Source organism: Drosophila subpulchrella, chromosome 2L (genome assembly GCF_014743375.2).
Source record: "Drosophila subpulchrella strain 33 F10 #4 breed RU33 chromosome 2L, RU_Dsub_v1.1 Primary Assembly, whole genome shotgun sequence".
NCBI lineage: Eukaryota > Metazoa > Arthropoda > Insecta > Diptera > Drosophilidae > Drosophila > Drosophila subpulchrella.
In genome coordinates, this window is record NC_050610.1 from 22,866,940 (window position 1) to 22,887,986 (window position 21,047).

General features: G+C 38.1%; 1 long non-coding RNA gene across 1 annotated transcript; it reads left to right on the forward strand.

The window, feature by feature from the left end:
• Positions 1 to 16,458: 16,458 nt before the first annotated feature.
• Positions 16,459 to 19,179, forward strand: LOC119546937. The gene is made up of 3 exons (XR_005219199.1): positions 16,459 to 17,277; positions 17,700 to 17,785; positions 18,400 to 19,179. It is a non-coding gene; the product is annotated as an uncharacterized LOC119546937 (long non-coding RNA).
• Positions 19,180 to 21,047: the final 1,868 nt, after the last annotated feature.

A 21,047-nucleotide genomic window follows, 5' to 3' on the forward strand; every position in this document is an offset into this window, starting at 1 on the left:
AAATTTATGTCTTCTTCGGGCTTAGAAAACATGAAAGGTGCTACTAACTGCGAGGGAGAGTATAAAAAAACACAGGAACAAAGTGAAGGTTGGGATAGAGGGTCCTGGAAAGGTGGTCTCCGCTTAGCTCATTACACACAATTTGCAGTTAGGTGCGAGCATATAAATTCCTGTGGCCGCCTTATCAAAATTATGTTAACCTTTATCTAAATTATTTTTCGTGCATTTCGGTTTCACCCGAGGGTTGTTATTCCTCCGCATAAATTGTATCTTTTGGTGCGGATTTATTTCTGCCTCAGAAGAAAGGTATCCTTAAAGCTTATAAACTTTCCAATAGCCGTTAGTTCATGGCATTAAATATCGTGATCCACTTCACCGTTTTGATGGAATAACCAGATACTTAATTACGAGGGCGGATCGCGTTCACATTAGCCACGAACATGAGTTAATTATACCATCAAATTTATTCAATTTATCAAAGAACCAACATGGAAAAGTAACAACAAAAAACCACGCTACCAACGTCAGCATGTCAAATGAAGATACAAGTACATTTAGCCAGCGGACGAATCGTTCGGTCCCATGATTTGGCAACTTTTTTGTGGTTTTTCATTTCTGAGTGGTAAGCGCGTGTGTTTTGAGATGATAAATGATAGTTATGGACATGTATCTTGAGGAGGAAAGGTAGGAATGGTAGTAGTGAAACCAAAATGTCAGGGGATTTGGTAAAAAATAAGGGTATGTCTGAGAAAATGTCTTGTGAGCTGTTTTTAAATTAAATAAATTTATGCCCAACATTAAGTTCAATAGAAAATATTATATTATCACTAAAATAAGCCATTAAGCTAAATGTTAAAATATTTTTTTGACTATAAGATATTTATTACTAACTCTTAAAAAAGTATTATTTATATAACCATAGTTTTTGTTTAATTGTTAGAACTAGCTGAGTACTTTCTAAATTACCGAAATAGGTTTTAAAAAGCCCTGATGTGTGCAAACTAGACGGCATTACCAAGCCCCTGGTCAGTGCTGTTTAATTATGGTAATTTGAGAGCACATACACACATCATATACGAAATAAAGAGCTGTTTTTAACAAGAGCGGAGTGGAGAAATTAATTTCACGACACAGAAATGTGCCAAAGGCCTCTTGGCCCGGCCAACAAGCGAAGCCTACATCACACTTCAACACAATCGGGCAATTTCATCGAAAGGGGGCCCGATGAAAGGGGGAAGGGGAGGGGCGAAGGCAATGGCGATGGCCCCAATTGCATTTCACGTTCCGCCAGTGAAAATTTTCACCCATCACCCCACCCAGTCTATATAAGTCCACAAGTCCACATTCACATCCACATCCACATCCACATCGGCGATTCTGGGCAGGCATGCATGTTGTGGCTGTGTCTGTTTTGTCTGCATATTGAAAATTTGCATGTTTAAGCATATCCTTGCCAACACTTTCCGAGCTGGACGCAAAATACATGTGCTATATACTTTGTCTGCGATATATATTTATATGGGTATATGTATACCCAAGGAGTCGAACCCAGCGTGCCGGAAGTACGCGCAGTTTAAAGCTTATCGCTGCAATTTAAGTTGGTCCTGTAGGGGGAAAAAAAATTTCGATACCCGGGAAATTTCTATGGGAAGGTATTCGAATTTTAAAGAAATAATATAGAATAAAGAAAATTAAATAACAATAACTAGCTTATAAATAGGAAAACTTCTCTTAGTAATAGTTACAACTTATAAATTACTTATTATATTCTTATTTATTATAATACTTATATTGGAAAAGATATATTAACAAAATAAATTTAAATAAAGTGCTGTGATATCAAATTAGTAAATAAAAAAAAAACAGTAAGAATATATTAAAAACTAAAATCTATAACAAAAAGTTGTGAATATATTGGAAACACTGAGTTAGGAACTGTACTGTAAATTCCACCCAAATCTTCCATTATTCCCTCCCAAAATTCCAAAAAATTTCCCCAAAAGGGTAGCATCTCACCCTCAGCTTTGCAATCCCTGCCCACTTAAATGAAAGTAATACCATTGTAAATTAGTTTCGCAATTTCGAGCACGCCGGCCGAATCGTTCAATGAACTTGCCGCAAAAGGAGGTTGTGCTTTGAAAGGTTCATTAGCAGCTGTCAACTGGCTAATGAAGTGCCCAAGAAAAGATCCTCCAGATAATCGGGAAAGTATACGGTATGCAGTGTATATATATGTGGGCCAACTGTTGGCAGCAAATGAACTGCCTGCTGATTGATCTACTGAAGTCTTCATCAATATCTTTAGCAGCATCTCGGCTTCTCAGGGAAAACTTGACTATTAATAAATGACAAGTCTGCATTAACAAATGCAACAAGAAGGCCATGAAAAATGTACATTTCATTTGGGGGCCAGATGCAAAAACGGCAGCATCTCAGTTTTGGTGTTGACATTTGAGAAATTTGTAGCTCATCTTTTGCCGGCATATCTGGATGGTCTGAAGAGGCAAAAACTTGCCACTAATTAAGGCAAAGCAGACACACAGACTCACAGACGCACAGCTCGAGTGGCACATTTGCACATGCGACCGTCCGGAATGAAATGTATCTTACGGATACGGATTCAAATGCCAGGCATCTGCTGCAAAGTTTATTTGTTTGCGGGGGCGTCAGCTGCAGCCGACTTAATTGCCTTGCTTATTTCGTTATTGGCCGTAATAAGATGTCAACGCTGCGCAAACAGATTTTCCGCAATTCCAAAAAGTCACAAAATGTGGGGAAAATTCATACATACGTATATGAAGCTCATGTGATGGATTGCTATAGATAAATGCTTATAAATTTCATGACATTTTTGGAGGTCTTTAAATAGAACTTAAGATTATATTCATTTAAAAATATAAGTTAAATATAAATTTTGTATAATATTATTAACTTAATTTGATCATTACAAAATCATTCTTATAAAAAGGTTTGAAATTTCAGATATTTAAATTATGGTATGGTATAGGGATAGTTAAATACATTTTATTTAAAGCTTTTAATATTAATGTATACTTTTTCCTAACACTTGTCACGATATGTATTTTTAACACTCTCCACCTTCAACATTCCAAGTTCCTAAAGATATTCTAAAAAAACAAAAAAAAAAGAAAGCGAAATGCCCAGTATTATTTTGATGAGTAAAATCATATCGTCTCATAAATCTTTTCTTTATAGTTACCACGCTTCAATGGGTCCACGAAGTGATTTTAATGACCACCCAGAGAAAAAGAACTACACTTTCCGTCATAAATCTCCTAGTTTTTTAGTGGCCTTCGCGTTTTTCAACGCCTTTACACGTTTTTTACGGCCTGTGAATTTTGTGCGACGAAGCATGGAAAATAATAATCAAAATAATCAGCGAGTCAAGAGACCAAATAAAATTTAATATTAATCAGGTGCGAAATATATGCGAGATCAAAGGGGGATATCTATATACCTATATACACCTAACCTAAAAATAAATATAGATAAAAACCGGGCTACGAATTTCCGTGCGAACGGCAGCTGCGACGAATGCGAAATGAAAGCGAAGGAGCAAGAAAAGAGAGCAGGTTTTTGAGTGAGCGAAAACTTGCAGGCGGCCATTTTGGCGGCGGGGGGGTTAAGCCCGGATGCGTGAGCGACAGAGACGGCGAAATGAGGCCAGAGAGAGAGAGCGAGCACTTCCAGTGAGGGGAAACTGAGTGCGAATTTTGAGTGCCAACGGGGCGGATGATTGAGGGCGTTCCTCGCCAAAAATGGCAGCAGAATGTTGAAAGCTCTAACTACGGCGCACGCACTCAAGGGGGTGCGAAAGAGAGGGAGACAGCGAAAGGGAGAGAGATGGCTATACAGGGGGCGAAAGAGAGGGCGGCAAAACAAGATGGTAGTGCAGCAGACAAGTTGCAACTTGTCCGTAGCTTGTTAACAATTGCAGCACTCAAATAAATGAGCCACAAGGAGCCCGGATTGAGTGCGACGGTGTGCGAGAGTGTGTGCCTACACTCGGAAAAAATATGGCTTAATTGGAAGTAAATTTGAGTTCATTAGGTCCCAACAGCACTTCATGCTTTGAAGACTTTGTTTTACAGTTCTTAATATCATTAAGGTACTTATTAATATTATTTAAAGAATTTTTACATGGCTTCTGATTTTATGTTTACCATTAAGGTATTTAGTAATAATATTTATAGAACTTTTACATGGTTTTTGAATTTATGTTTTACTTATTATATTTATTTACTTACTTAATAAAAAAACAATAAAACGTAAATATTTGTTATTATTTAGCATAACTTATAAGTCTTAAGAATACGGCTCAATAAAAAATATTCTATTTTGCTTAGGACTTAATGTTTTGAGGAAAAAAAAAATTAAGAGTTTTTTAATATGTAACTATAAGTATTTAACACATATTTTGTAATTCCTGTAAGAGTTATTTTTGTTTGGCTTTTAAAATATCTAAAATTATAGTAATTATTTTTCTTGCACAAGACCCAAGATATATGTAACTATTTCTCCCAGTGCCTGGAGAAATTAGTTTTGGCCCTGGAAGAAGCAGCAGATGTTGCTGCTGCTTTTGGTGTTGCTGTTGCCAGGCTGCAGGCAATATACTTAATTAAAAGTCGCACGAGACAAAAGCCAAGTAAAAAGCGATTAAAAAGAGCAAGATTTTTGCACAACTGCTGCAATACCTCCCCCTTCTCCACCCTTTTCCATCTCACCCGGGGAATCCCCCTTGGTGCCCCGCCCCTGCCGCCTTTCACTTGCAATTGTTTGTCACTCAACAACGTTGTTTCGCTTTTATTTTCCCTCTCAGTACTTTTTCCAATTTCTTTGTTTCCCTTATTTTTGGGTTTTCACAGGCGACACTTTTTAGTTAGCACATCAAAGTGATTCTTGTGCCGCTGTTGTTGTCGCCGCCAATTCTGATTATTCACATCGATTGGAATTTGTGAAATTTTCACGAATTGACACTTTTAGCCACTTGGGTGGTTCTTGTTCTAAAATTACGCACCTTGTGTTGCTGCTGCACCAGCAATTGCTGCTGTTGCTGTTGCCGCCGTGCATGTTGCTGCTGCCATCCCATCGACACATTGCTGATGCAGTGACAAACCAATTGATTCGCTCGAAATGCCAGCAATTTATTCACTAGTGCAGCTAGTGTGTGGTCTTTACAGAGCAAATTAGTGTACAATTTAAACAAGAAGAAATGGAATCCAATTGCATTAATTATTTCAGAATATTTCAAAAGATGTTTTTGTAAGAAATTTATACAAAAATAAATGATCGTTTAAAAATAACCTTTGAAAATGTCTTTAATGAATTTATCGAATTTTCTACTGACAAATATTGAATCCAAGTACATGAAACGATATTTTGCAAATTACAATTAAATAAAAAAATGTATGATAATTTAAAGATAAGCAATTAAAATATCTCTAATGAATTCAAAGAAATTTTTCATTGGCACTTATAAATTCCAAATATATGGAAAGATACTAAGAAATCAGAGTTCAAGAAAATAAATTATGCTTAAAAGATAACCCATTAAAAAACCTCTAATGCAAAATTTTTCGGTTTTCGAAAACTGATTCAGAATATTAAAAAAATATTATAAAAAATAAAATTTTATCAAAAACACACAGCAATTATACACAATATCACAAATGTTTTTAAAAAATTTGTCAAAAATGTAAGAAAAAAGATTTTAACACAAATACATAGTAGTCTATATAAAGATAATCCATTAAAATATCTTTAAATTAATTAAACAATTTTTTCCATTGCCCAAAATTCTTTGAATATACACCACTTCATATCTTAACCCCCGAAAACAATCAATTAGCCCTCCTTCCGATGACCTTTCAACTTTGCTGCTGCATTTCTCAGACGCTCGTGTTGGCCAAAGGCACCTGTCCACCGGCTTTTCTTTCGGGGGACGTCATGCGTCTTTTCCGACTAAAACGGTTACAGATCGATTCAGAATTTTATGGAGCGCGTGTTGTTTGGGGCTGGACAACGGTAGGCATTAAATTATTATAGTTTACATTCGGGTTTAATTAATTACAAATATTTGTTCAGAAAGCGCGCTACTTTGCTGCACTCCATCGAGAAAGACAAATTGATAAATGATCGCTGATGGGAATTTATGTGCATTTTCAATGGGGAGAATATTCACCTGTTCCGAAATAAAAGAGTAGGAAAAACACATGCCACTCGCTGATGATGATGATAAACTCCCCCCGTTGGCTATAAATAGTTACCGACTCACACAAATCGCTCCTGATTAATGTCGCCCAGTTAGTGCAAAATTAGATGAGAAATTGTCAAATGAAACATTTATGGCCACTAACCAAATAAATTATTATTTATGTCGCAGGCAATGTGAAAAGTGACAGGCAACACACATCCAACAGCCACACACATGTGGCGATATCCGATTTCAAACACAGCCATTAAATTATTATGAAAATGTTCTCATTTCTTTTTGCCGTACTTTGTTTTCGGGCGTCACTTTTGCGCACGAGTTCTGGAAAATGGAAAATATTTTCGATGGGCGTTCAGGGGGCTGGACGGAACTGTCAGGGCCACACAAGTGGCAGCCAAAATGAGAAGGCCATTCGGTATTCACAGGCATCGAGTGGAACATGGTTGATATTCCAAAATTGTGAGACCCCTAAAAAAAACTTAAAGTACTAACAACTTTGAATTAAAAAAATTGAAACGGTTTTAAATAATTATAATATGTTTTAAGTTTTTATAAAGTGCAAATCTTTAATTAATAGACATACTTAGTTTTTATTTTTTAATGAGCTTTAAACAATGTTTACCTCCAAATTTAAAAATTAAAATTGATAAAAGTATTTTATACCGCAGAAACTTAATCTATTTTTCGAATAATACAAAAAAAAAATATTTTTATTTTCCAGAGACGGAATTCATTTATGTTATACTTCTATTCATACCCATTATATATTATTAACGATATTGTTCTTTTAAAATGTAATTGTAATTTTAATATCCTCAGACTGTATTTACTTTTTGTGGTATTTCTTCATAAAAAATACCATCTTCATAGCACCCTGTTCTCAATTCGATTTCCACCCACTTTATATGGCTGCTGTATCCTTCGCTGAGAGTGTAAATAACACAACGCTAATGAGCGCGTCGAAATTTATGACATTCGACAAGGAAAACCAGTCCCACTCTTATATTCCTGTATGCACCGCATAATTCTCACACTTCGACAGGCCTCCAAAAAAAGAGAGAGAAATAAAAACCGAACAATCCCCAACAAATTCAAATTGAATGCCATATCACCCCCAAAGCCCCCGAACCAAACCGAACCAACCGAACTCCCCCGCCTGATTGCCAACACATTGGAAATGTCAAATATAGCTGACAATTAATAAATTATGCGAACGGAGCGCTTAAATGGCGCCAGTTCGGGGACCAGTACGTCACATTTTCATATTGTCATTAATTTTAAATAATTACGAGAGGGACAGACGGCGAGAGAAATCAAAACATTCCCTATGGGTGGGCCATATGTGTGTGCGACGAAGAAATTCCACGGCCCTCTTAATTAACTGAGTGCCAGCGAGATCCTGGCCACAAATTGTTCACACTTCAACGTTTTCCTTGGTTTTTTGGTTTTTCGGGGAACTCTCTAGTTAGCCTACCTTATCCATCCGACCCCTCAGCCACGTGTTCGAATTTTACGGGAAAAAAACTTCCCCCCAAAAGTTTTCTTTTTTTTTTTGGGGCATCTAATTGACATGTTAGTGACACATGTTGCCGCAACATTTTCAGACCCAAAATGCGACTCCTGGGCGAGGACCTCACACGAAAATGTCAGCGTAATTCGAGTCGATGATATATGCTTAGGGAGCCTCGGTTCGTTAGTTGGGAATTATTTATACGGAAATCTTCTGACATTGACAGAGAGCCAAGAAGACCGCGCGGAGCTTTGGGTTTCGCATATCAAAAGTTCGGGTGGCAATGAACTTGGAAAGATATTTAGGATCAGCAATAAGGGCTAGACAAATTCTTACAAAATAAAAAAGTAAGATTAACATTAAATTAACTAAGATAACATCAAAAAGATTACATAATTAAAAAAAAAATTGGGACTAACATTAAATTAATTAAGATTAACATTAAATGTATGATATGATCGTTGAAGTTCGCATCTGAAAATAAAGTTTTCACGATTTATTTCTTGCTTAGAAGAACTAAAATGATTACAGAGATAAAAAATTAACCATTATAAGCTTTTGTAGGAATGTCATAACAATTTAAAAGTATTAATAATAAAATCTCATCGCCAGCTAATCCAATAATTTGTAAAAATAGGGCTTACCATCCAACACCGGATATCACTTCGTTTACCCAGTGACATTGCACACTTCCCTGAACTTGACACTTCAGTCTTTTTTCCCCTCTGTCATTCAACCTGACCAACGTTCGCTCATCTGCGGTAATCCCAAAACAATCCCCGCTTTTCATAGGCCATTAAAATTAACAATTATGTTGTTTCCGACGGATCTATCCGGGGCGTTTCCGAGCTAAGCCGCATTATGCGCAATGGCAAATCCGTTTCTAATTTTAAAAAACCGTCGGGGGGAAGTCGGTCTTTGGGCGATAATCGCCAATGGACCGACGTCGGTCCAATGTTGGCTAACTAAGCCACTGACACCCGCCCACTCACTTACACACGTGTCACGTCTATATGTCTGCCTTTCTGGCCCACTGACAGCTACAAATTGTACTACAAGTCGGAGTGTGCACTGCAAAAAAAATGGTTTTAAAAAGATATATTTGATACCATTAAATTTGTTAAATGAATTAATGGGAGTAGTGTGTTATTGTGTTTTATAAAACTTAATTGGAAACTATTTCTGTCTTTTTAAGGAAGATTTAATACAGATGTATAAAATATGTCTGATAATATCCTAGCTTACCCTTATTTATAATATTTTTATAATTTTTCCCTTATACTTTAATTTAATATTAAATTTTTGTCCACGCTTATGTTTTTTTAAACTTAGAACTTTGTCATCAGATTATTAGATCAATGATCGGTAACACTATGCCCTGGAATACGAATTTTTCTCTTTCCACACTTTGGCGCCACTCGATCAGTATTCATCATACATTGATTTGTTTTGGCTTAGCAGCTTTTTTTCCCAGTGCTTATTGGCTTGTCTTGTTCTTTGTTTTTCGGTGGGTGGGGTCGGGTTGGACATATCTCCCTGTTCATTGCGTAGACATTTTACTCTCGCCTCAAAGTGGGCCCCGAAAAACAGGAAAAAAGTACGGGCAACCGTCAACGCCGACGCCACGTTCGTGTAACTTTCAGCATAATGACCCAGACACGTGGCTGTCTAATGTGGCCAGGAGAGTGAGAATGTGGCCGGGAGATAAACCCTAGAAGGGGAACTTCCAGGGGGAGGTGTCGCTCCAACCAGCCGCCATTGTTTTTCAACATTTTTATGGTAAAATGTTAAATGAGCAGGGCGCAACTTGTTAGCAGGGAGTTGGTTTTGGGGGGGTTTTTATTGTCTGTGCCCAAGCGCCTCGTTTTTAATACATTTTATTGCAATTTGGGATTTTGTTGGTGCTGTCAAGGATTTGTGCTCCGGTTTCGGTGCAATTAATTGCGTGCCAAATCGCTGGGCTAATTGAAATTGCCCCTGATATCCAATTAAGCTAAGTGCATCTTCTTGATTTCTAGTGTTTGTTCGTTGGAGTTGGTGTGAAGTGTTCAATTCAATGAGGAGTAGTGGTTTCATTTGAGATGGGCAGTTAATTGAAAAGTTTTACTAACTAGGGGTCGTTTAGTTATTTTCTTAAAGGCCACATAAAAGTATATTTTAAAAATGTTATAAAATTAAATTCATTAAGGAATATCTATCTTCAATCTATTTATATCCCGATATTCTGTTTTTTTTTAGCAAATTCCTTATTTTATTAATAAAACAAATAGTCGGCAGTGTCTTTGAATCCATTCCTATGACTCTATTAACTTATCCCCGCCCTTCCGACCCAGATGAGTTGTCATTGATATGGACAATCCATCAATCATACATCGAGTTCGGGTGGTACCCTAGATTCTAATCTTCATACTAGGGCCAAAAGTTAATTTACTTATAATTGCCGAGTCCAAGACCGAGTTCTCCGGTCAGTTCGGGCGGGTAATGACTTGTAATTCCGCTAATGAGACCCGGCACCAGGGAACCGGCCTTAGTATCCGTCGTAGTAACATGTGTATAGTAATGGTAAGTGTGACGCTGGCGATAAGATATATATATAGATAGACCCAGAGTCGAGCATTTCAATTAGAGTGAAATATGGTAGGATCGGGGGGCCAAAGACCGTCTCCGGAGGGCAACTGGTTCACGCGGCATGGGATCTCTTCCTGTCGATATTAACGCGCAATAAATTAGCACAACCATCGCGGCGGCGAGGTGAGAGAATGTCTCATCTCGGGTCTTTCTCCCCTAACCCATCTCATCAGCGAATCTTCAGCCCATCGGAATCGCAAACGCGTCTAGCATGCAGAGGCAGCGTTAGCGAGCGATACGCTTCCCAGTCCTGCCCCTCAAATGCACTTAGAAAAATATACCCTCTCTTCTATATACCTCCTAAGAACAAAAAGTTTATCAGGAGTTACAAATATTCTGTGCATGATATAGCATTGTTTTTAAACTTTTGTTTCCAGAAGCCCTAGAAAAGTATGTATGGGAACCTTACCAAAATCTTTTCAAATGTTATGCTCTAACCTTATAAATTTCTCAGGTATTTGAAAAATATTTTTAAATATATATTTTTTTAAATTAAAGTAGTGTATTTATACAATTTTGAAGGTAACTGTGTAATTCTTAAATTATTCTAAGCTATACTATTATTAAAAAATTACTAAAATAATGTAAGAACTATAGTGGTGTACTAAGAAATTCTTAGGGATAACAGTTATTAAAATATATTATTAGCCGCTTTGCATAATAACTAAAACCTTTATCAGTGGGTTTCAAACCTTCCAATTATTATTTATATATTTTTTTGACTTAAGACATTTTTTAGATGCTTTTACCAGTGCACTTGGCCACTTGCTCAGTTCTCAATCTCGATGCGCTGCGCATAATCTTCCCGACTCTTTCGACGGTTAATTTCAGTTTGAGATAATTATAGAGCGGCTGCCACCAAAGGCAGGTCCCCCCTCCCTCTGCCCCTGCCCCTTTTTGGCCAAGAGTGGTGGCAACTTCGGCGGTTGCAAGGTGCCGTGTGGTTGGAGGTCGGTGGTTGGTTGGTGGATGCGGTTGTGGCATTGGCATGCGCTTGCACGCGCTCGAATTTATTATTAGCCCTCTCCGACAATCGCAGCGATTCTCTGCCTGATGTTGCCTCCGATTCCGATGCCCCCGATTCCTATGCCTCCGATTCCGATGCCTCAGATCGGATCGGGATCGGGATCGGGGCGTTGAGTGTAGTAAGTGATAGTGGGCAGCAGTTTGAGCTCCAGCAGGGAACGACGAGTCAGTGGATTCAGCAGCCAAAGCGGTTGGCCAGTCCATAATTATCCACGGGGCTTGGGATCGAGATCGGGATCGGTCGAGGGCATACTGAGTATATGCAAATGGTTGTAACAACTAGAATATGGCGTGATTACAGAACGTTTAGCAGGGGCTGGGATCAGCCATTGGAAGGAAGTATCTTTACATAAGAGGTTAAAAAGGAAAATCAAACAAAGAAGTTGAATCTACAGTAACTATAAAAGTATGTACAAAATTGTTTAGACAATAAGAATAGTATGTTATGAGAAATATAAAATATTTACATTTTTATAAAACCAACCTTTTTCAAAAATACACTTAATATATAGTGTTCATAATGCGATATAAGCCAATCTTATTTAGGATGAAGGAGGTTAATATAGATTCCAATATTTTATTCCGTGTTTTCTTTTATATACTCTCACCTTTAAATTTTTTAATTTTACTACAGTATTCCACTGTTCTATACATTTTACTTTCAAAAACATATTCTTATAGCTATATATATTTGGTACCTACATGTATTATTTTTCAGCATATCGTTCGTGGCCAGTCCAAAGCGAAAATGCCGACAGAAATCAAAGTCATATGCGACCACGCCCACATCTGGCATGTTGATCTTCATCAAGATCGCCCGAAAACGGGACTGAATGAGTGTCCAAGGGGAACTTCTGCCTCCATAGAAGCTAATCAACAATTTTCTCACCTCTTTCCCGACCGATGGGATAAAAAGCGAAGAGGAAAGGCTCAAAAAAATATACCAGAAAATAAACTCTGCGGTAGGCGTTTGCCCCGCTGAATGTTCTGTCTTCAGTGGACCCAACGGATCCCCGATTCCCGATCCCGACACTATCCCAAGCAATTTGCAGCCTTTGTTTTAAGCCGCGCTTTTTCGATAATAAGACCCAAATTGAGGGCCGAACCTGTTGCATGTCGGCAAATCGGGTTAATCGATTTTAAATCGCTTTTATGTTTTCATTTTGATTCATCTGCGGCAAGATTAATCTGCAGCCACTATTAGAAGTTCGTTAGACGTTGTCTATTCGAGGGATTAAAAACAAACAATAAATTCTAGACGAATTGGTGGGGAAATTGTCGTGTGAAATATGGAGCTCGCTTTGCATTGCGGTCGCCGCAATTTAAATCAATTGGGTAATGTATGGGCTCGTTAATGGAAATTTATTCCTGCAGTCAGAGGACCACACATCGATGTCCGTATGCCACCAAATAAAACTTGCTGAATTTTTGCACAGCAAGTTGCAAATTGATGGACAGTCAGCGGACTGTAAGGTCTCCCCTTTTTCCCGTCTAACAGCAGGTAGGCTTTATGTGGTCGAGTATTTATAGCTGCCCGCACTGTGCTGATTTTTCAAATGCCCCAGCAATCGTACATACACAGTGAATAATACGATTTTAGTTGATGAAAGTCATGAACTTAAATTTTTTTTCCAATTACTAAATCATAATATATGCATTTCTAATATATCAACTTTAATATCAAACTTTTGGTGTTAAAGTATAATTTATTTTTTTAAATATTATAATCTTTATAGTATTTATATTTGTTGGGTGCATACTTTTTGCCAGTTTTCTGAACCACTCAACTGACAGAAAGGCAGCCGCTAAGCCACTGATCCCAAGTCGGAGCTACAGATTCCGACCCGATCTCTGCTGCATTCACACATGTAAAGCTTTAAAAATTACTTTTTCTCAATAAGTTTTGATAAAAATCAACATCATTTGTGGCGGCTCAGTTGGGGGGAATTCCGATATGTGGTAGCTGCCGTTGCTGCCCCCAAAAAACAGCAGTCTTAATACGGAAAAAGGGTTCGACCAGAAGGGTTCATAGAATGAGCTACAAAAATATTAAAGAAAATTCTTAAATTGGTAAATTTTTTTAGATAATAAATATTATATATGTTTTGCTATTCAGAATAAAAAAATTAAAACGTTTTTCTCATAACATATCAATGTAACCCTACCCAAAAACCCCTGTAGAGCCACCAACTTCTCGAACCTCATTAGCTTACGCATGGGACTCGAAATAAAACCAGTTGAAACGGCCAACAGATCCGCGGATGCTTTCTCCCGCTCCTCGGGATGTTGTTGTCAGCTTAAGTCGGTAACTGCTGAGCCAGCACAGCCACAGTGAAGCCGCGTGAGCCACAGTAAACCACCGATGGACGTACAGACAGACATAAGACCACATCTCGTGTCTTACGCTCGTCATTTGCGCGATTTTTAAGCTGATGATCAGCGACAAACGATCTTTCACTGGCAACATGATGGATTCGTACCACCAACAAATTTGCCACTGATGAATGGCTTTCTGTCCGTCTCCGCCTCGGTCTCCCCCAAATGATCCACAGCGATCCGATCCGAAACGATCCCATCCCACCTTATCCAATCCGATCCGCAGGGGCTTACCCACCATGTGCAGCTCCTGGAATGCGTAGCAAGTCGGAGCCAGAGCCAAACAAAATCAGACATCAGTCGGATGAGTGTAACGCATTGTAACAAATTGGACTGGCGTTTGTAGCGACAGCCAGACAGGATATTTCAGTCGGAAAACGAGGAGAACGGGGCCAATGCAGTCTGGAAGTCGTTGGCCAAGAGCAGCTAATCACCCAGAGAAAAGCGCTTTGAAATATTCATTTGAAAAGTGTTTGCTAATGATTAGTAATTGATTTGATTTAGAGGTCGGTGTGCCGACTTGGTATACAATAAATTGATATATTGCCTAACATATGACCAATTTTCTGTTGTACACTATATGTGTGGCGGTAGAGCGCTGTGTTAGAAAGCTAATAACCCCAGAGAAAAGTGTTCTGAAATAATAATCCACAAATGTTTGTTATTAATATGTATTTGGTTTTTTTTCGAGGTTGTCATAAACTTTCTGTTGTACACTGTTCGTGTGGCGGCAGAGGTTGGGCATATAAACTTAATAGCCCTGAGAAAAATACAATAAAATCACAAATATTTTCAATGATTAGATTTTTAATGATTATTGACTTAGTTTAGTTTATAACATAACAACACTTTTGTTGTATACTGTGTATGTGGCGGCAAAGCCCAAGCAGAGAAAAAATTTCGTATCCCAAAGAATACGCTCGCTGCTCTCTCTTTTCGACTTTAATACATTAACGGATAAGTTGTACTAGCTATCCCAAATTCAATAACGATATTTACATAAAATCCCTATATTAAGTTGAATTTCACCTATAATTTTTACCAGTGCACAAACAAGCTAGTGGCGTAACCAGTTGGAGGTGATTGATTTCCCTGGGCTTTGCTTTGCTTTGCCTTACTCTAATTGGTGACCCCGTTCGGAGTGGCGGAGACCACCCATCCAGCGCCTTTAATGACACTTTTCCCAAGTCCGTTCGCTTTGATATGGTAATAAGGAAAATCCCCTCAAAGACGCCGGCAATTGTCAATTGATATACGAAGAGCTGTGCGCTGGCTGTCACAATGAGTGATATGGAAATGGAAATTACCGGAGATTTCGAGGCACACACACACGTCACATAATCGTCAATCAGTTTGTGGGGGCAGTTGCCTGAAATTCCCTCTTAGTTTTCTGAGTAGAATCCCGAAAACCACCGCGCGTTGACGTGTCAGAATTTTCATATGCATGTCAAGTGTCTAGGAAAATCACGCCCCTACAAAAAAGCGCTGATTATTGCGGTTGTTCGTTGATTTCCCTGTGATTCGTTCGCCCTGTCATGTCAGTTTTGACAGTTTTCGTGGCCAGAACAAAGGGAAATGCTGGTTCTGCTTAGCTTCAATTAGATGAATTGAGGTTTCGTTCACACCAGCAGTATATTGCAGCCTGCAGCATCTGAATTTGAGTCAGGATCGACCGTTACGGCATTATAATTGCCATTGGATTAGCTGTCAGTTTTTCTCATGCTTTTTTTTTCGTTTTGTCAAAGACCCGAGCCTATTTTTGGTTGGCTGCTACAATTTGATGTGACATTGATGTGTCAGCCCGTTAAATGAGCAAATATGACAGGACATCAGACTTGTTTGCGGTTGCCTTTTTCGGAATCGGAATCAAAATCAAAAGACATCGCTTGAGGGTTGTTCCTTTGGGGATGATCACATCAAAACACCCTGATGACGATGATGAGTGCATTGTTTGCAGGGCCGACTTTCTCAGGATTTGTCACTGGCTTGATTTGGTTATGAGGAGAACCTTGACATTGACTTTCTGAAGGCGAAAAGTTAATTGGAGTTCAGGGAATGTGAATAAGAAATTAGACGGTTTTGCTGAACCATAAGGATCTTTGGTTGGCTAACAAAATCTTGTAATTGTGGGTTTTTTATTAAATGTCAAAAGTTAATCTTTATTGGAGGTACGGCGTTTTAGAGTGCTGACCTTTCTTTACTTGTAAAAAAATGGTACAACAAATAATTTCGGATACCATTTAAGAGCCTGAGAAAAAATATTTAATTACCAACATATATTATTTTTTGTATAAATCTAAAAAACATATTTGAAATAATTATTTAAGATAAATTAAAAATACGTTTGTCTATATTTTAATGTATTTATCTGTAAAATATTTTTTTAAATATTTTCTGGGCTAATTTTCAGCGCTCTCAGTAAATTTTCCGAGTTTCCCAATCCGAGTTTTATTCCCCAACTCCTTCACAAAGTTAAGCCAAAACTCCGAGCTAAATCAATAATTCAGCTATTCGTTTAAGCCACTGCACCCGTTCCCCTTTTCCAGAGCCCTTTTCCCCATCCGTTTAAAAGCATATTAGATAACTTGTTCCGAGGCATGAAAAATAAAGCAGAAAATTTCGATTTCATGGCGATAATCATGAATCGTGATTTATTTAGCGGAACAATTTGTCAGTGCGGTGGCGTGGCCCGAGGGCCGAAAGTCCATTTCGGCTGTTCCAGTGGGTCGCAAAAGGGGTGGAAGTGCCGGTTGCTGTTGACTTGTGAGTGCTTTGCACCCGGAATTCGGAAACCAGAAATACGGACACGGATACGGACACATTTACGGCGAGGGTTCGAGTGAAATTCGCGCAACTATTTGTGAAATTCGGGTGGAACATAAAATTGCGTTATCTATGGTCTCATTATCATCAACAGACGGCGGGCGAAATCCCGGAACTTCACCCTCACTCAGTTCCCTCTACAATCCGCATCCCAATTCCAATCCCAATCCCGTCCGGATGCAGTCAAGTTGAAAATTAATTTTGTCACAGTTGCGCATCGGCGGAAAGTGTCATTATGATATCGCGATATTCCCACTGACACTCCGCCCACCGCGATGATTTTCCGTTGATGATGAGAGCCTGTCGTTCGTACTTCCGTATTTTTGGTATAATATATATGTGCGAGGGTCGCTTCAAGCGTTGCCAATTGCTAAGCACACGTCTGAAGTCCACCCCTCTGGTTTTGCCATCCGGCAAATTGAAATAGTCGCGTGATTCAGTCGATTTTTTAAGCGATTCGATTTGCCGGCAATTTGTTTGGCATTAGGCAGTTAAAAAGTTTTCACTTCTATTTTTTGGGGTAGGACTCCTTGAGGCATTTGCTTTTGTTTTGCCTGCAACGCCTACGTGGGAATTTGTAAATTAATTTAAATGAAAATTTAATTTTATTGGCTGTGACAATTGCTGCACGGTTTTTGGTTAAGAGATATTAAAAGCGTGGGAAATATAAAAATCTTTCAACGTGAGTATGAAATTTTAAATTTTAAAAATCGATTTATAATCAAGAAATGTTTTCATGTTCTCTGTGTTGAAAGGGTGAATGTTAAATACATTTCTGTATTTGTTTTTACATTTAAGGCTTACTTTGTTTTAAATTTATAGCTTATGCTATGACATTATTAAATGTGTATACCCCAGTTAAAGTTATTAAATTTGTATTTAGCCTTATATAATAAGCCCACCCCTCCTAACTCCCACACCTGATAAGACCATCCGAACTCGCGCCCCTCCAATCTGGCCGAAAATCAAAGAGTTTTCCAACTTTTTGGGCGGCCATCAACAAGTCGACCCTAATCGAAAATCCGTTGATGTCGGCTCGTGTGAGAGGGCTCAAAGAGCTGGCAACTACTTTTCACTTTGCACTAATCGCATCTAATTTGACAGATTTACATAAGGATTAGACGCAGACAAAGACGAATGCCAAGACCTCAGAGGGCTCTCGGGTGATAGAACTGATGGAACGGCCTGGCGTAAGTACATATTGATGACTTGACACTGACTGACACTGTCAAATGTCAGTCAGCCGAAAAGAGAAGGATTAGACGGTGCGACAGGGGTCGATAAGTCGGGGGAGGTACTATACATATATTTGAACATATATCGACGACAGTGCGGCTGAAACAAGTAGAATCAAACCTACTCAAGTGGGCGTACTCGGCCAGACGTAATTCACACTTTTGTCACGGGCAGTTGACCCTGTAAACCTGCCGAGAACAGAACCCCAACCCCATCCCATGCGTTCCTATCCCATCCGATACAAGCGGATATTGATGACACAATGCTGCACATTAAGTCATTCAATTCGAAATGTTGCGCAGCTGTGACGATTTTTAGCACCAGTCTACCGGACTGGAAGCGGCAAATCAACGACACATCAAGCGCGAAAAAAGGGGTTGGGTTGGGTTAGGTCCGGTGCAGAATTGTTTAGTATAGTATGGTCTAGAGCACTGGAAAAACAGTCCAGAAAAAAACAAAAAAAATTTAAAGACTTCTATTCTAATTATTATAAGTTACATTCGTTTTATTTTCCTAATATTGCTTGAATCATTATAAATTTATTTGTATATTATATTATATATTCTAGGTATTATTTCCCATTTTTCCCAGTGTACATCTGGCGTCAGGGGCTTCCGAGACAGAGTCTGCATTTGGGGGCGCGGCGGCGACTTCATTACTCTGCGTCATTAGGCACTCAAATTGTTGCCATTGGGTTAACTCTTCTACTGAATGCAGGGTATGAGAAAGGTATATATTATCAGAAAACAAAACTAAACAAAAAAGATAGATCTTAAAAAGGTACATATGTAGAATGGGCTTACATTACCATTTTTGACATAATATCAAGGAAAGTATTCGGTTTCAGCTTGGTAAAATATAAACCTATTATCTTCTTGTTAAGCAAATTAAATAAAAACACATTGATAATTTTAACTTTAATATTTATATTAAAAATATGTGTTATCATTAAAGGGTATTTCCTGTTTCACCCCTTACCCTATATCTACTTGTTTAACTCTTTCGATGAAATTGAAACGGTTGCGCTTCAATGCCAAACGGAAGTCGGCGTCAACGTCTAAGGTGCGTCCGTCACCTCATCCTCCCCCTCCTGGGCCACTCCCCTGCTGACCCCTGACCCCTGAGCCCCCTCTCCGCCCACGGCTATGAAGTCACAAAAGGTCGCGCTTGGTCAGCGCCAGAGGTTCGGTGTCATTTAGTCATCCACTCATTCAGTCAATCGATCGATCGGCATTATCGACCCGCTGCGAACTGTGCTAATATCGTCGAGTTAACTGCTGTGCAGTTGTTCGTAATTTGCTTTTAATTTTTATGACCGTTGCACCCTTTCCGCCTGTTGTGGAAATTAAACTGGTATTGCTGCACAGAAAAGAAAAATTATTAAAAATATTTTTATGTATCAGTAGCCTAACATAACATAACATTATAAATGGAGGTGCTTTTAAAAATTTGCTTATAATCATAATAAATAACTTAACCTTTATTATAATAGTTTCTTTAGGTTTTTGTATATATTTATCTGATTGTTTTTGTTGCTTACAAAAAAGTATAGATATAATATCACAACAAAAAGGTTTATTCTAATCGAACTTCTATAATTAATATCGAGTTTAGGAACATAATTATTAAAATTATAATAATTTTCTAGTTAATAATTATTATTTTCCATAATATTTTTCATAATTATAATTTTCCATATAACAATTTTCTGTTTAATAATTGCATCTCATTTTTTTCCGTGTATTTGAACTGGAACTGTTGAAGCGTTGCCATCAACGCGTCGTACTCTTTGTCGCTGCAAATTAACAGCGCTAATGATCGATTTTATAGCGGGCAATCGATAGAAGCTATATCAATAAAAGTGCCAAGTACACATGCACTTTGTTGTCAAAGGGTTTCAACTAAATTACCTTGGCTTTGGCGTTAATGAGCTGCCCATATGACATGTTGAGGGTTTGTTTCGGTGGACTTAATAAAAATGCAGTTACATTTTCGGATGATAAAAGAGTTGATGTTCATTTGGGTGTAGAAAACTAAATTTATTGCTGTTTCTTACTTTTTTATTTTGCTAAAAAAAAGTATACTAATAAAGTAAAATATGTGTTAGGTGTACAAAATGTTATAAACATAATTTATTATCTGAAGGGAAAGCAGTTAAATTTGCATATTATAAATATATTTTCTTTTAAAGATATCATTCTTAAAATTATTATAAATAGTCTTAGTGTCAGTCAATACTAGGTAAAAATAACTATTAAAATCCTGACCCAGTTACAACAGACTCTTTCGAATAAAGTTGTTGACTGCATGTCAGGAACAAATCATATTAATATTGATTTCCATGTGGCCCACTTCGAGCACCCCGAGTGTTTTGAATAGATAAACTGGACACATCTCCTTGTCCGGACCTCGGATCCAAACCCGTTTCATTAACATTAACCGCTTCCGCAGAGCTTCTGGTTTGATGCCACCGAGTGTGTGGCAACCGGTTGGCTGGGATGGAGATTCGTGGATGCCACCACATCGATTAAACGGCATTGAAATTCTAGAAACTTTTCAGCAGGCCACGATAGTCCAATTTGCGGGACACGTACCAAAAATTAACAGCAGACTGTGGCCAAAAAGGAGGATGGCCATGGCCATCATTTGCATTTTGCGCCATGGAGCAGCTGACAACTTTATTTCGTTGCCATGCTCCGAAATGGCCTCAAATTACGGTGCCGGCATTCAAGATGTGGAGCCGGACTTTGGCAATAGATTTGGCCACTAGATTTTGTCAGAGAAGGAACTGCCTTCAGTCGGGGAGTTAGCGCCCAATTTATCATATTTCCCACTGGCTCCAAACCCTGCTTCAATGGCCATGTCATGAGCTTGGGTTCTACGGCCATCTATCTTGGTCTCTATAACTTTGGAGTATTTCTTTACCCTCACTTTAATGTGAATTTATGGGATAAATAGATTTTTTAATAATTTATTTTGTTTTTTTAATGATGTTGTGGTTTCATTGTCACATAACAAATGTGGATTTAAAACCTATAAAATTAGAATACATTCCTTATTCAATATTTCTTTAGATTAAGGGATATATTCAGTTCTTTTTTGTATATATTAAATAATGTTATGTCCTTTTAAGTAATATTTGGGTACTTATAGCACATAAATAATCACTTATTTTGAACATAAAAATTATAATAAATTCATTTTTTAATACTTTAT